The sequence below is a fragment of the Pseudophryne corroboree genome, chromosome 2 (genome assembly GCF_028390025.1).
Source record: "Pseudophryne corroboree isolate aPseCor3 chromosome 2, aPseCor3.hap2, whole genome shotgun sequence".
Taxonomy (NCBI): domain Eukaryota; kingdom Metazoa; phylum Chordata; class Amphibia; order Anura; family Myobatrachidae; genus Pseudophryne; species Pseudophryne corroboree.
In genome coordinates, this window is record NC_086445.1 from 644,251,779 (window position 1) to 644,269,484 (window position 17,706).

General features: G+C 48.4%; 1 protein-coding gene across 4 annotated transcripts in view; it reads left to right on the top strand.

Annotated features, from left to right (window-relative positions):
• NAV1 (neuron navigator 1) overlaps positions 1-17,706 on the top strand; it is a 468,103-nt gene that overhangs the window by 55,342 nt on the left and 395,055 nt on the right. The window lies entirely within an intron of this gene.

The window sequence follows — 17,706 nt, forward strand, 5'->3', positions numbered from 1 at the left end:
CCATATAGTGTCACTCCTTGTAAATAATTTGATAATAAATGTAATAATTTATTCTGTGTTCTCTACATATCAGTTGGCTAGTTCAATATATTCTAAAGATTAAATGATAACATACTGGTACACAGATTCCAATGCATGATTATCATATATAGAACCCCAGAATATGATCCCTTTCACTTGATGTAATTCCCCCGTACAAGTGTCTGATTAATTCAGTAGTTAAGAGGGAAGCTAAGAACACAGGTAAAGGCACGTATTTACCATATTTTGCAGACTGGGACCGGTCACATATGCGGTCCATTGTATCTCACTAGTTTCCTGTTACACGTGTGTGTGTGTGTGTGTGTGTGTGTGTGTGTGTGTAAATGACACTGAGACACACTATTAAAATATTAATAGTAATATATTTTCTATTGTATAAATATGGTACATCATTTTATTCACATGAACATTGCTTTGTGTTGGGGGAAAGGGGGGGGCATTTGGGATTGGGGGGGGGGGGGGGGGGGATCCCCAGGAATCGATGATGCATGAGGTGGCAACCCTAGGTTTAGGGTGTGCATTTGGTGGGCCTGCCTTAAGGTGGCTTCCCTTTGGAGGAATATTTGTTGTCTCCTCCTGGGTATAACAAACATTCTGTCCCTGATTCTCTACTGTGAACTTTGCTTCCATGATGTGTTCCATGTGTCCTAAAACACATGCAGAAAATTAACTCTTAATGTACTGTACATAGCGCATCCAGCAACTTAAGAAATATATAGAGAGAGAGAGAGAGAGAGAGAGTAGATGGCAATCTGCACTCACATCGAAGTTGCATCATCAGTGGGGTGCTCCACAAGGATAACAGTTCATGTTCCACAATTAAGTCCAACAGGGTCATTCAGACCGATAGAGGGCACTCACCAGAGTTTCATATCCATTAAAGTCTTTATTAAGTCATCACAAATTCATAAGAAGTCGACGTTTTGACCCTAAATGGGTCTTTATCATGTCAGGTAACTGAGACATCCTTACACGATGGAGACAGGAGGTACATACAATTAATTATTTGTAAAAAGCTGTAATTATGAAAGATTAAAGGGGGATGTGTATCAAGCCTTGGAGGTAAATGTAATAGGGTGAGACTTTGGGCGAGAATGCCCATATTTTTTAAAGCAGCATCATTTACAAGACAACACCAACCTGATTCTGCCTTGTAAATGATTGCCGCTTTAAAAAAACAGACATTCTCGCCTGAAGTCCACCCCTATGGCAATTCTGACCCTAGAGGGAGAAAGTGGAGAGAGATAAAGTGCCAACCAATCAGCTTCTATCTGTCATTTTACAGGCTATGGGGGAGATATATCAAACCTTGGAGAGAGATAATCAGTTAATCAATCAATCAATCAATCAATCAATCAATCAATCAGCTTTTAACTGTAATTTTTGAAACGCAGTTTGTAAAATGGCAATTAGAATCTGAATGTTTGGTACTTTATCTCTATCTACTTTCTCTCTCTCCAGGGTTTGATACATCTTCTCCCCAGTATTTGAAAAATGACAGTTTGGAGCTTACTGGTTGGTACTTTATCTCTCTCCACTTTATGGCTGGGCACACATTAGAACTACTTTATGTGTAGCCGGCCAGTCCGACGGAACCCTCTACCTTGCAGTGCGTACAGACTTGCACAGTGCAGAGGACGGAGGCGCAATGTAGGATGTGCAGCATGGCATCGTACAATATGTCTTCTGGTTGGTCTTGCTGCACGGCAAACCGGAAGATATCACATGCAACTCGCGGGAACGTGCAGTCGGCATACACACTTAACAATATGCCTGGTTTGTTGTTACGATTTACCTGGAAACAACAAATCAGGCTGATATCATTTGTGTATACCCACCCTATCTCTTTCCAAATGTTTGATACATCTTCCCCTATGAGCTAAAAACAATCAGCTGTGAGTTCTGTGATGTGTGTTCCCGCGTTAATAATCTTTAATTGCTTAACTATCCCAATAATATCAGAACAAATTGTGCTATTCAATTCCAAATGCTAATTCATGGACATCTTTTAGGAGCCGCATGGTAACTAGTGTCCAAAAAAAAAAAGATCCTGAACCACTCAAAAATAAAAAATAAGTTAGTCGGTGGCCATAAGAAAACTATAGGAATCTGTTAGTGGGGGATGCGGCTAAGATGCCAGCTGTTGGGATCCCGGAATCCCAACACCTATCAGAATGGCAACGCCGAAATCCCGACAGGGTCAGGAGACCAATGCTGGAATCCCGAGAGACGGCATCCTGACCATAAGTATAGAAGTTGGGTTTGCGGGGAGAGGTCAAGTTTATGGGCCACCCGGGGGTGGGGGTTAGGGTTAGGTTGTGTGGGTGGTGGGGGAGGTTAGGTGTATGCTGCAAGGAACGGGGTGTTAAGGTTAGACTCCACTGGGGGAAAGTTATATCCAATGGTGGGAACTTTGCGGTCAGCGGTATACCACAAGAGTGACCCCACATAACCTCGCGGTCTACCGCTGACCGCAAAGTTCCCACCATTGGATATAATGGAGCACCTATGTGCTACATTGTATCTCGAGTGTGCCGCCTGACTGACAGTTCAGGCGCGCACAGCCAATCAGGAGAGTGCCATGACGTGTCGCTCCCTGATTGCCTGAAGGGACCCTCTTTGACAGCAGTCACGGGAGGTCCCGCCAGTCGGGGAAAGGGGTCCCATGTGTAAACATGGGACCCCTTTCAGTGCGTGGTTCGTGGTTTTAATTTTTTTTATTTTGCCAAGTACGTGGATTACAAACAGAAGAGGACCGTTCTACACTGGATTGTTGTGAGTATAATTTTATTTACAGGTACCCCTGGATTCTACTGGAGCGGGAAGGACCTTTTTACAATTCTCGGGTGTGACCTGGCATTGCGATCTGAAATTGGTATATGCAGGTTACTATTCCCAATTGCCCATGCAAATGGTAAAGTACTAAAAAGTTAAAAATAAAATGTGTCTAAATAACTCGTTAACTTTTTCATTTGTCGATCTTTGCTTGTTTCAACTTTTTTCCAATGTCGACCCTGCCCATGTCGACCAATAGTGGTCAACCTACCTTCCTTTGTTTACCTATATTCTTCACTATTAAGGGTATTGCATCCAGTCACTTCTGTCGATGAGACACTGCATTGTTCACACGTTCTAACTGTTCCCATTTACTGTATATAGGGCAGTATTTTAGTTCTCTGTCCTGCAGTGCATTTGTGACCAGCTCTGCAAACTAAGATTGCATATTTGTAAAGCATTTGCAAGCACACATGAAACTTGCTTAGAACTACAGTGAGTGATTTTTTTGGGAGGCATTGGAATTCTGGGCAAGCTTTGACTGACAGAGAAAACAAGCACACCTAATGTGAGATTATTTGAGCCATCTTAATGTGCATACACACGGTGCGATACTGACTTATATGCGATTCTGACTACGCGATATTGTCTATGTGTGCTTGCATGTCTCCCAACATGACCCTATCCAGAAGGGACAGAATACTCTGCTCCTGGACTTCCCTTCTAATTTAAGGTTGCCATCACCTAAATCAGAGGTAAAGCTAGGATCAGAGCATTTTGTCCCTCCTGGTAAGGGTCATGTTGGGAGGGACAGACACAAAAATGGATGTACATTTCTCAGTTATATCTGCCCATAGTAAATGACTTCTGCAATCCAGCCATACCTACATCGTGTTAGATTGGTAGCATAAAAAACAATACTAAATGGTAATTTATGGAAGGTCAGAACAGTGCAGTGAAGCATGAAATCTGTTTTATTCTCTCTTGTGACATTATGCAGACCAATGGTGCATTGTTCTTTGCACCATTGTTCTAGGCTCAGAATGGTATAATTTTCAGAACATTGGCCACATGTATTAAGCCTTAAAGAGTGATAAATGATCAGCCAACCAGCACCTAACTGTCATTTTTCAAACACGGCAGTTAGAAAGCTGATTGACCGGTACTTTATCACTCATTATGAGCGGTATTCATTCTTCCACTACCGTTCTGTTTCTGCTGACAGGCGTGGTATCATCATTTCAGCTCGCTATCCATGGGGTAGCGAGGCGCCCAACCCTTTATGCAGCTAAACCTGATTGCCATTGGCATGCTCTATGCGATAACAGGGATCAATTTAGAAAGGAGATTGGCCATGATATATCATGTGAATACCACCCAATAATGTGTCTCCACTTTATCACTTTTTAAGGCTTAATGCATTTGGGCCATTGTGTCAGCATTTGTCATGAATCTTATTTCTGATGGAACAAGTTGTTTTGTAGAGGTGTAAAAGCTTCAAATTCTGCATTTTGTTATTTCATGTTTTTCTAGACTGTAAGTGTAAATTCCAAAATGTATAGTCTATGTAACTGGGACAAAGACGGACAAATTTATCCTCCTATTTGGTGTGTATAGGGTAGGTCTGTGAACACTTAAGGCCTGATTCTGCTTACACACAGTATGGATGTCGCACACAGTTGGCCAATGTTTTAACCCTAAGTATGCGTCTGAGTCACATTGTGCATTCATCCTGATGGGGTGGTCTTCTGTTTGCCGGCGGTCGGGCTCCCGGCGCTCAGTATACCGGCGCCGGGAGCCCGACAGCCGGAATACCGACAATTATTTTCCCTCGTGGGGGTCCACGACCCCCATAGAGGGAGAATAAAATAGTGTGGCGCGCGTAGCGCGCCACCGTGCCCGTAGCGTGGCGAGCGCAGCGAGCCCGCAAGGGGCTCATTTGCGCTCGCCAAGCTGTCGGTAAGCCGGCGGTCGGGCTCCCGGCGCCGGGATGCTGGTCGCCGGGAGCCCGACCGCCGGCCAGCCGTAGTGAACCCATCCTGATGGGATGTAGTTAATATCCCGGCGATCAGCATACTGAAGCCATGATCCCGACCGCCGAGAATGCAGACAGCTACGCCAGGGCTATTCCCACTTGTGGGTGTCCACGACACCCATAGAGTGGGAATAGATCCTGTGGCGAACACACCGAGCCCACAAGGGACTTTCTAGCACTCGTCCCGCTACCAGAAATCTGACAGCCGGGATCCCGTGTCAGTATACTGACCTCCAGGATCCCGGCCGCCGGCATTCCATCCTCAACCCATCCTGATTGCTAGCACTCAGAAACGCAGAACATGCACGGTCTGTGGAATTCAGTGGGCGTTTCTGATAGTTTACATGGGGTGGCTAAGCAGATGCGGGCGTGTCTCTGTAAGTGACTGTAAGTCTAATTCAGTAAGGATCACTACTGGGGCTGAAATTGCGATTGTCTCAAAACTGCTACTGCTAAAAATCGCATGTGAAGAGCCACCCAGTATGGAAAAAGATGCCCAACACTGCATTTGCAAATTTGACAACCCTGCGTTTTCCCAACCACTCTCCACAAACGCCGTGATGCCTCCCACAAATGGACTGCGATGCAAAGCGAATACACTTTGGTCTAAGTGCATGCGCAGTGTGTTCTCAGTGTATGCACAGTCTGCCGATAAGCGCCCGATTTGCAATTTTACAATTTAGCGATTCTTACTGAATTAGTCCCTGTGTCCAAAGACGCCCAGCTGCTCACACAAGGAGAAACTGCACCATTGAAACTTACACCTGTGGCTGGTGTAAGTTTTGATGGTGCGTCTGGTGGTGCATCTAAAGATGCATTGAGACGGATTTGCACTGCCGTAAGACACTGCGAGTTGGAATTGGTGTTAAGTGGGGAATTATTTGCAAAGTGCAAATTAAGCACACGTGAGTGTCTAATTCTGCAGACCAGCGCAGAAACTAGATTTTCCGTTTGCAAATAGAGATTGTGAAAAAAGGAAATACAGTGGCAAAGAGAGTAATTAGATGCACACTGCCATTTATTCTCTGCAAATGCCAAACAGAAAAAGGAGAAAATGCAGTTGTATACTCTAAGTACTAAGGGGGTGATTCAGATCTGATCACTGAGCTGCTAATTTTGCTGTCCTTCGATCAAATAGTCGCCGCATCCAGGGGGAGTGTAAATTCACAGTGCAAGTGTGCGGTCCTATGTGTACGCCGAGCTGCTTAAATCTACTGTGTGCAGTCTCTGCGCAGCCCCGGACTTACTCCTACAGTGCGATGAGAACGAGTTGATTGGGGCTGGAGCTGACGTCAGACAATCTGCCTGAAAACGCTTGAGAACGCCTGCGTTTTTCCGGACACTCCCTGTAAACGCTCAGTTGCCACCCACAAACGGCCTCTTCCTGTCAGTCACCTTGCGAATGCCCATGCGATCGGTTGGTGTTGTCCGTTGCGCGCATTGCAGTGCATACGCATGTGCAGTTGCGTCAAAAATGCACAGCTGCGATCAGATCTGAATTACTCCCTAAGAACACTGCTAATCAGAACAATCAAAACAATTACAAATTGCCCAAGGTCTCTTCCAAAGAGTCCTTTGAAGGCTAGCGGACAAATAAAAATGGTGGAATTAGAGGTATATTTACTAAGATGCGGGTTTTCACTAGAGATGAGCGCCTGAAATTTTTCGGGTTTTGTGTTTTGGTTTTGGGTTCGGTTCCGCGGCCGTGTTTTGGGTTCGAACGCGTTTTGGCAAAACCTCACCGAATTTTTTTTGTCGGATTCGGGTGTGTTTTGGATTCGGGTGTTTTTTTCAAAAAACACTAAAAAACAGCTTAAATCATAGAATTTGGGGGTCATTTTGATCCCAAAGTATTATTAACCTCAAAAACCATAATTTACACTCATTTTCAGTCTATTCTGAATACCTCACACCTCACAATATTATTTTTAGTCAAAAAATTTGCACCGAGGTCGCTGTGTGAGTAAGATAAGCGACCCTAGTTGCCGACACAAACACCGGGCCCATCTAGGAGTGGCACTGCAGTGTCACGCAGGATGTCCCTTCCAAAAAACCCTCCCCAAACAGCACATGACGCAAAGAAAAAAAGAGGCGCAATGAGGTAGCTGTGTGAGTAAGATTAGCGACCCTAGTGGCCGACACAAACACCGGGCCCATCTAGGAGTGGCACTGCAGTGTCACGCAGGATGTCCCTTCCAAAAAACCCTCCCCAAACAGCACATGACGCAAAGAAAAAAAGAGGCGCAATGAGGTAGCTGACTGTGTGAGTAAGATTAGCGACCCTAGTGGCCGACACAAACACCGGGCCCATCTAGGAGTGGCACTGCAGTGTCACGCAGGATGTCCCTTCCAAAAAACCCTCCCCAATCAGCACATGATGCAAAGAAAAAGAAAAGAAAAAAGAGGTGCAAGATGGAATTGTCCTTGGGCCCTCCCACCCACCCTTATGTTGTATAAACAAAACAGGACATGCACACTTTAACCAACCCATCATTTCAGTGACAGGGTCTGCCACACGACTGTGACTGATATGACGGGTTGGTTTGGACCCCCCCCAAAAAAGAAGCAATTAATCTCTCCTTGCACAAACTGGCTCTACAGAGGCAAGATGTCCACCTCATCTTCACCCTCCGATATATCACCGTGTACATCCCCCTCCTCACAGATTATCAATTCGTCCCCACTGGAATCCACCATCTCAGCTCCCTGTGTACTTTGTGGAGGCAATTGCTGCTGGTCAATGTCTCCGCGGAGGAATTGATTATAATTCATTTTAATGAACATCATCTTCTCCACATTTTCTGGATGTAACCTCGTACGCCGATTGCTGACAAGGTGAGCGGCGGCACTAAACACTCTTTCGGAGTACACACTTGTGGGAGGGCAACTTAGGTAGAATAAAGCCAGTTTGTGCAAGGGCCTCCAAATTGCCTCTTTTTCCTGCCAGTATAAGTACGGACTGTGTGACGTGCCTACTTGGATGCGGTCACTCATATAATCCTCCACCATTCTATCAATGTTGAGAGAATCATATGCAGTGACAGTAGACGACATGTCCGTAATCGTTGTCAGGTCCTTCAGTCCGGACCAGATGTCAGCATCAGCAGTCGCTCCAGACTGCCCTGCATCACCGCCAGCGGGTGGGCTCGGAATTCTGAGCCTTTTCCTCGCACCCCCAGTTGCGGGAGAATGTGAAGGAGGAGATGTTGACAGGTCGCGTTCCGCTTGACTTGACAATTTTGTCACCAGCAGGTCTTTCAACCCCAGCAGACCTGTGTCTGCCGGAAAGAGAGATCCAAGGTAGGCTTTAAATCTAGGATCGAGCACGGTGGCCAAAATGTAGTGCTCTGATTTCAACAGATTGACCACCCGTGAATCCTTGTTAAGCGAATTAAGGGCTGCATCCACAAGTCCCACATGCCTAGCGGAATCGCTCCCTTTTAGCTCCTTCTTCAATGCCTCCAGCTTCTTCTGCAAAAGCCTGATGAGGGGAATGACCTGACTCAGGCTGGCAGTGTCTGAACTGACTTCACGTGTGGCAAGTTCAAAGGGCATCAGAACCTTGCACAACGTTGAAATCATTCTCCACTGCACTTGAGACAGGTGCATTCCACCTACTATATCGTGCTCAATTGTATAGGCTTGAATGGCCTTTTGCTGCTCCTCCAACCTCTGAAGCATATAGAGGGTTGAATTCCACCTCGTTACCACTTCTTGCTTCAGATGATGGCAGGGCAGGTTCAGTAGTTTTTGGTGGTGCTCCAGTCTTCTGTACGTGGTGCCTGTACGCCGAAAGTGTCCCGCAATTTTTCTGGCCACCGACAGCATCTCTTGCACGCCCCTGTCGTTTTTTAAAAAATTCTGCACCACCAAATTCAAGGTATGTGCAAAACATGGGACGTGCTGGAATTTGCCCATATTTAATGCACACACAATATTGCTGGCGTTGTCCGATGCCACAAATCCACAGGAGAGTCCAATTGGGGTAAGCCATTCCGCGATGATCTTCCTCAGTTGCCGTAAGAGGTTTTCAGCTGTGTGCGTATTCTGGAAAGCGGTGATACAAAGCGTAGCCTGCCTAGGAAAGAGTTGGCGTTTGCGAGATGCTGCTACTGGTGCCGCCGCTGCTGTTCTTGCGGCGGGAGTCCATACATCTACCCAGTGGGCTGTCACAGTCATATAGTCCTGACCCTGCCCTGCTCCACTTGTCCACATGTCCGTGGTTAAGTGGACATTGGGTACAACTGCATTTTTTAGGACACTGGTGAGTCTTTTTCTGACGTCCGTGTACATTCTCGGTATCGCCTGCCTAGAGAAGTGGAACCTAGATGGTATTTGGTAACGGGGGCACACTGCCTCAATAAATTGTCTAGTTCCCTGTGAACTAACGGCGGATACCGGACGCACGTCTAACACCAACATAGTTGTCAAGGACTCAGTTATCCGCTTTGCAGTAGGATGACTGCTGTGATATTTCATCTTCCTCGCAAAGGACTGTTGAACAGTCAATTGCTTACTGGAAGTAGTACAAGTGGGCTTACGACTTCCCCTCTGGGATGACCATCGACTCCCAGCGGCAACAACAGCAGCGCCAGCAGCAGTAGGCGTTACACGCAAGGATGCATCGGAGGAATCCCAGGCAGGAGAGGACTCGTCAGAATTGCCAGTGACATGGCCTGCAGGACTATTGGCATTCCTGGGGAAGGAGGAAATTGACACTGAGGGAGTTGGTGGGGTGGTTTGCGTGAGCTTGGTTACAAGAGGAAGGGATTTACTGGTCAGTGGACTGCTTCCGCTGTCACCCAAAGTTTTTGAACTTGTCACTGACTTATTATGAATGCGCTGCAGGTGACGTATAAGGGAGGATGTTCCGAGGTGGTTAACGTCCTTACCCCTACTTATTACAGCTTGACAAAGGGAACACACGGCTTGACACCTGTTGTCCGCATTTCTGGTGAAATACCTCCACACCGAAGAGCTGATTTTTTTGGTATTTTCACCTGGCATGTCAACGGCCATATTCCTCCCACGGACAACAGGTGTCTCCCCGGGTGCCTGACTTAAACAAACCACCTCACCATCAGAATCCTCCTGGTCAATTTCCTCCCCAGCGCCAGCAACACCCATATCCTCCTCATCCTGGTGTACTTCAACACTGACATCTTCAATCTGACTATCAGGAACTGGACTGCGGGTGCTCCTTCCAGCACTTGCAGGGGGCGTGCAAATGGTGGAAGGCGCATGCTCTTCACGTCCAGTGTTGGGAAGGTCAGGCATCGCAACCGACACAATTGGACTCTCCTTGTGGATTTGGGATTTCGAAGAATGCACAGTTCTTTGCTGTGCTGCTTTTGCCAGCTTGAGTCTTTTCATTTTTCTAGCGAGAGGCTGAGTGCTTCCATCCTCATGTGAAGCTGAACCACTAGCCATGAACATAGGCCAGGGCCTCAGCCGTTCCTTGCCACTCCGTGTGGTAAATGGCATATTGGCAAGTTTACGCTTCTCCTCCGACAATTTTATTTTAGGTTTTGGAGTCCTTTTTTTACTGATATTTGGTGTTTTGGATTTGACATGCTCTGTACTATGACATTGGGCATCGGCCTTGGCAGACGACGTTGCTGGCATTTCATCGTCTCGGCCATGACTAGTGGCAGCAGCTTCAGCACGAGGTGGAAGTGGATCTTGATCTTTCCCTAATTTTGGAACCTCAACATTTTTGTTCTCCATATTTTAATAGGCACAACTAAAAGGCACCTCAGGTAAACAATGGAGATGGATGGATTGGATACTAGTATACAATTATGGACGGGCTGCCGAGTGCCGACACAGAGGTAGCCACAGCCGTGAACTACCGCACTGTACTGTGTCTGCTGCTAATATAGACTGGTTGATAAAGAGATAGTATACTCGTAACTAGTATGTATGTATAAAGAAAGAAAAAAAAACCACGGTTAGGTGGTATATACAATTATGGACGGGCTGCCGAGTGCCGACACAGAGGTAGCCACAGCCGTGAACTACCGCACTGTACTGTGTCTGCTGCTAATATAGACTGGTTGATAAAGAGATAGTATACTCGTAACTAGTATGTATGTATAAAGAAAGAAAAAAAAAACACGGTTAGGTGGTATATACAATTATGGACGGGCTGCCGAGTGCCGACACAGAGGTAGCCACAGCCATGAACTACCGCACTGTACTGTGTCTGCTGCTAATATATAGACTGGTTGATAAAGAGATAGTATACTCGTAACTAGTATGTATGTATAAAGAAAGAAAAAAAAACCACGGTTAGGTGGTATATACAATTATGGACGGGCTGCCGAGTGCCGACACAGAGGTAGCCACAGCCGTGAACTACCGCACTGTACTGTGTCTGCTGCTAATATAGACTGGTTGATAAAGAGATAGTATACTCGTAACTAGTATGTATGTATAAAGAAAGAAAAAAAAAACCACGGTTAGGTGGTATATACAATTATGGACGGGCTGCCGAGTGCCGACACAGATGTAGCCACAGCCGTGAACTACCGCACTGTACTGTGTCTGCTGCTAATATATAGACTGGTTGATAAAGAGATAGTATACTCGTAACTAGTATGTATGTATAAAGAAAGAAAAAAAAACCACGGTTAGGTGGTATATACAATTATGGACGGGCTGCCGAGTGCCGACACAGAGGTAGCCACAGCCGTGAACTACCGCACTGTACTGTGTCTGCTGCTAATATATAGACTGGTTGATAAAGAGATAGTATACTCGTAACTAGTATGTATGTATAAAGAAAGAAAAAAAAAACACGGTTAGGTGGTATATACAATTATGGACGGGCTGCCGAGTGCCGACACAGAGGTAGCCACAGCCGTGAACTACCGCACTGTACTGTGTCTGCTGCTAATATATAGACTGGTTGATAAAGAGATAGTATACTCGTAACTAGTATGTATGTATAAAGAAAGAAAAAAAAACCACGGTTAGGTGGTATATACAATTATGGACGGGCTGCCGAGTGCCGACACAGAGGTAGCCACAGCCGTGAACTACCGCACTGTACTGTGTCTGCTGCTAATATAGACTGGTTGATAAAGAGATAGTATACTCGTAACTAGTATGTATGTATAAAGAAAGAAAAAAAAACCACGGTTAGGTGGTATATACAATTATGGACGGGCTGCCGAGTGCCGACACAGAGGTAGCCACAGCCGTGAACTACCGCACTGTACTGTGTCTGCTGCTAATATAGACTGGTTGATAAAGAGATAGTATACTACTAATATTATATATACTGGTGGTCAGGTCACTGGTCACTAGTCACACTGGCAGTGGCACTCCTGCAGCAAAAGTGTGCACTGTTTAATTTTACTATAATATTATGTACTCCTGGCTCCTGCTATAACCTATAACTGGCACTGCAGTAGTGCTCCCCAGTCTCCCCCACAATTATAAGCTGTGTGAGCTGAGCAGTCAGACAGATATATAATATATATAGATGATGCAGCACACTGGCCTGAGCCTGAGCAGTGCACACAGATATGGTATGTGACTGACTGAGTCACTGTGTGTATCGCTTTTTTCAGGCAGAGAACGGATATATTAAATAAACTGCACTGTGTGTCTGGTGGTCACTCACTATATAATATATTATGTACTCCTGGCTCCTGCTATAACCTATAACTGGCACTGCAGTAGTGCTCCCCAGTCTCCCCCACAATTATAAGCTGTGTGAGCTGAGCAGTCAGACAGATATATATAATATTATATATAGATAATAGATGATGCAGCACACTGGCCTGAGCCTGAGCAGTGCACACAGATATGGTATGTGACTGAGTCACTGTGTGCTGTGTATCGCTTTTTTCAGGCAGAGAACGGATTATAAATAAAACTGGTGGTCACTATCAGCAAAACTCTGCACTGTACTGAGTACTCCTAATGCTCCCCAAAATTAGTAAATCAAGTGTCTCTCTAATCTATTCTAAACGGAGAGGACGCCAGCCACGTCCTCTCCCTATCAATCTCAATGCACGTGTGAAAATGGCGGCGACGCGCGGCTCCTTATATAGAATCCGAGTCTCGCGATAGAATCCGAGCCTCGCGAGAATCCGACAGCGTCATGATGACGTTCGGGCGCGCTCGGGTTAACCGAGCAAGGCGGGAAGATCCGAGTCGCTCGGACCCGTGAAAAAAAACATGAAGTTCTGGCGGGTTCGGATTCAGAGAAACCGAACCCGCTCATCTCTAGTTTTCACAAGTGGAGATGTTGCCCATAGCAACCAGATTCTAGCTAATATCTTCTAGAAGGTGCTAGATTAATTATAAGTACAAACCCACTCCTTAGTAAAAATACCCCTATGAGTGCAGAATTGGAGAAATCGTTGGGAGATCCCAAGTATGATTGTGTACCAGTGGCGTGCGGTGAGGTCAGTGGCTGGTGAGGCACTGCAGCCATAATGTCTGCCGAGTCCTGCCAACGACACCTACCACTGCGGAACCAATGCCCGCTACTGCCCCTGAGCCAATGCCCGCTACTGCCGCCATCCCTGAACCCCGCTACCCCCGCCACTAATGGCCACCACCCCCGCCAATGGCTTACAAAATCGCCCACCATCAACTGCACAGGCCCCCCGCCACTAATTCGCATCTCAGTCCAATACCGTCACTGCCAATGCCCGCAGCCTGCCTGCTCATAAAACTTGTGATGAGCAGGCGGCTAATATTTTGTACATTTTTATAAAATAAATATTAGTGTTTGGGACTGGGAAGGGAGTGGGAGGAGGACATGAATGCAATTTTGTTGTCCAGGGCTTCCAAAACTTAATAGCGCCGTTGGTGCGGCGCTATTAAGTTAATGGAAGTCCTGGACAACAAAATAGGGAGAGGGTGACGTCAGGTAGAAGATGACAGCAGTGGGCGAGAGGTGAGAGGGTGACAGCAGTGGGTGATAGAGAGATGGTGATGTCAGGGAGAAGGTGACTGGGAGAGGGTGACGACAGGGAGAGGGTGACAGCAGTCTGTGACAGGCAGAGGGTGACACCAGTGAGAAGGTGACAGGAAGAATGCGACGCCAGGGAGAGGGTGACAGCAGCGGGTGACAGGGAGTGACGCCAGGGAGAGTGTGACAGCAGCGGGTGACAGGGAGTGACGCCAGGGAGCGGATGACAGGGAGTGATGCCAGGGAGAGGGTGACAGGGAGTGACGCCAGTGAGAGAGTGACAGCAGCGGGTGACAGGGAGTGATGCCAGGGTGTGACGCCAGGGAGATGGTGACAGCAGCGGGTGAGAGGGAGTGACACCAGGGAGAGGGTGACAGCAGCGGGTGACTGGGAGCGACGCCAGGGAGAGGGTGACAGCAGCGGGTGACAGGGAGTAATGCCTGGGAGAGGGTGACAGAAGCCGGTGACACGGAGTGACGCCAGGGAAAGGGTAACAGCAGCAGGTGAAAGGGAGTGACGCCAGGGAGAGGGTGAAAGCAGCGGGTGAGAGGGAGTGACGCCAGTGAGAGGGTGACAGGGAGTGACGCCAGGGAGGGAGTGACAGCAGCAAGTGACAGGGAGTGATGCCAGGGAAAGGGTGACAGCAGCGGGTGACAGGGAGTGACGCCAGTGAGAGGGTGACAGCAGCGGGTGACAGGGAGTGACACCAGTGAGAGGGTGATAGCAGCGGGTGAAAGGGAGTGACGCCAGTGAGAGGGTGACAGCAGCGAGTGACAGGGAGTGATGCCAGAGAGAGGGTGACAGGGAGTGACGCCAGCGAGAGGGTGACAGCGAGTGACGCCAGGGAGAGGGTGACAGGGAGTGACGCCAGGGAGAGGGTGACAGGGAGTGACGCCAGTGAGAGGGTGACAGCAGAGGGTGAGAGGGAGTGACGCCAGGGAGGGAGTGACAGCAGCGGGTGACAGGGAGTGACGCCAGTGAGAGGGTGACAGCAGCGGGTGACAGGGAGTGACGCCAGTGAGAGGGTGACAGCAGAGGGTGATAGGGAGTGACGCCAGGGAGGGAGTGACAGCAGCGAGTGACAGGGAGTGACGCCAGGGAGAGGGTGACAGGGAGTGACGCCAGGGAGAGGGTGACGGCAGCGGGTGACAGGGAGTGACGCCAGGGAGATGTTGACAGCAGCGGGTGAGAGGGAGTGACGCCCGGGAGAGGGTGACAGCAGCGGGTGACTGGGAGTGACACCAGTGAGAGGGTGACAGGGAGTGACGCCAGGGAGAGGGTGACAGGGAGTGACGCCAGGGAGAGGGTGACAGGGAGTGACGCCAGTGAGAGGGTGACGGCAGCGGGTGACAGGGAGTGACGCCAGGGAGATGTTGACAGCAGCGGGTGAGAAGGAGTGACTCCAGGGAGAGGGTGACAGCAGCGGGTGAGAGGGAGTGACGCCAGGGAGAGGGTGACAGCAGCGGGTGACAGGGAGTGATGCCTGGGAGAGGGTGACAGAAGCCGGTGACAGGGAGTGACGTCAGGGAAAGGGTGACAGCAGCGGGTGACAGGGAGTGACGCCTTGGGGACCTGCCTTGGGGACTTACGCGCCCCCTCACGCCTCCGATCTAAGCAACGGAATGCGACTCCCATTACCTCTACCCCTGTAGCTGCACTGCACTCACCTGTGACACCTGTGGGTACCCGCGTCCAGGTTCTCCACCGGGCTGTGATCCGACAGTCCAGTGATGGCTCCCAGGGCTACTCCAGTACTTTGCAGCTGGGGGGGGGGGGGGGGGCACCGCAGGTAATAAGCAAAAGCTTCACCGCCACCCGGAATTGGGCGCATGATCACGGTGCACTCCCCGTCCGTGGAACACTGTCAGCACTCAGAATCATGCAGCTGCTGGTGGAGAGTATGAAGGAGAGGAAGAGAGTTTCACTGCCGAGCGCCGCGCAACCTGACCGCACATGTTTCATGAGAGGCCGGGCTATTTCTACTGCACTCCTATGTGCGCCGGGGCTTTCGGCCTGATCTGCTGGAGGTGAGCGGCGGAGCTGCAGTGGCAGAGTGGGAACGTGGTGGGATGGGGCGGGAGCCGAGTAAATCATTAAAAAAAAAGTAATCGGTTGCAGCGGCGTGACGGGTGCAGGGGAGCGGCGGGACCCACAGGTATCTTGGGCCCCGTAGCAGCCGCTTCCCCTGCACCTATGGTAGTTACTCTGGAACTGTCCCTGAATACACTTCCCTGGTCCGGCAGCGCATCTGCCATTGTGCAGGGGGACAGGCTGCGGGATGGGTTAGGGGACAGGCGGGCGGGGACGGCCACATAGTCACTAAATGACAGGGGGTATGTTCCTTGGTGCCCCCCTCCCCAAATCGACCACTGACCAATCAGCAACCTGACTAAGTGACAGGGGCGTGCTTTCATATGGGCTGAAAGCACGCCCCTGTCAAAGCGGCACTTGTACTATGTGCCGCTTACAGGGATTTTTTCAATGGGTTTTCTCTGCTCGATGCTCGGCCCCGCCCCCCGCTTCCGGCCCTTTAACACAAACAGCGGGAGGCACCGAGAGCAGTGCCTCCGAAACCCTTTTAAAAGTGTTTTTTAAAAGGATAATAATGATTTAAATAATATAAAGGCTGAAGAAGATACATATGACACAGAATGTATCATAAGTATCTTCTTTGTATTATTTTAATCATTGATCGCAGGGGAGGCACTGCCTCCCCTGACTGCACGTCCCTGTTGTGTACATACTGTATATGTAAGGCTGGATGGGCCTTGCGCATAGAGTCCTCTTGGATTGCTTGCCGTACTGCTAGCATATATGAGGATACCAGGCCTAACTGGATTGAGTACAAGGATGATTGGTTATGTAGCGCTCATACTTGTATCTATGTGACTTGCGTTATGGTCAGTGTTCTATAGATATATACACAATAGGTATGTACATGGCCGGAATTTATTTGGGTGCAATAAAACATCAAAAGTTGTTGGAGTCAGGAAATCTGACTCGCTGTTTATCCTGTGTGCACCCAACAAGCTGGGTGCTCCTGCTTCTAAGCAGGCTATTGCTCGTTGGATTTGTAGTACAATTTAGCTTGCACATTCTGTGGCAGGCCTGCCACAGCCAAAAATCTGTAAATGCCCACTCCACAAGGAAGGTGGGCTCATCTTGGGCGGCTGCCCGAGGGGTCTCGGCTTTACAACTTTGCCGAGCAGCTACTTGGTCAGGAGCAAATACGTTTGTAAAATTCTACAAAATTGATATCCTGGCTGAGGAGGACCTGGAGTTCTCTCATTTGGTGCTGCAGAGTCATCCGCACTCTCCCGCCCGTTTGGGAGCTTTGGTATAATCCCCATGGTCCTTACGGAGTCCCCAGCATCCACTTAGGACGTTAGAGAAAATAAGAATTTACTTACCGATAATTCTATTTCTCATAGTCCGTAGTGGATGCTGGGCGCCCATCCCAAGTGCGGATTGTCTGCAATACTTGTACATAGTTATTGTTACAAAAATCGGGTTATTATTGTTGTGAGCCATCTTTCAGAGGCTCCTCTGTTATCATGCTGTTAACTGGGTTCAGATCACAGGTTATACGGTGTGATTGGTGTGGCTGGTATGAGTCTTACCCGGGATTCAAAATCCTTCCTTATTGTGTACGCTCGTCCGGGCACAGTATCCTAGCTGAGGCTTGGGGGAGGGTCATAGGGGGAGGAGCCAGTGCACACCAGATAGTCCTAAAGCTTTCTTTAGATGTGCCCAGTCTCCTGCGGAGCCGCTATTCCCCATGGTCCTTACGGAGTCCCCAGCATCCACTACGGACTATGAGAAATAGAATTATCGGTAAGTAAATTCTTATTTTAACACACTCATAAGCTGAAAGCCCCAATTAGCTTCTGTGAGGCTAAAAGCCCAATTACCCAAATTTGGC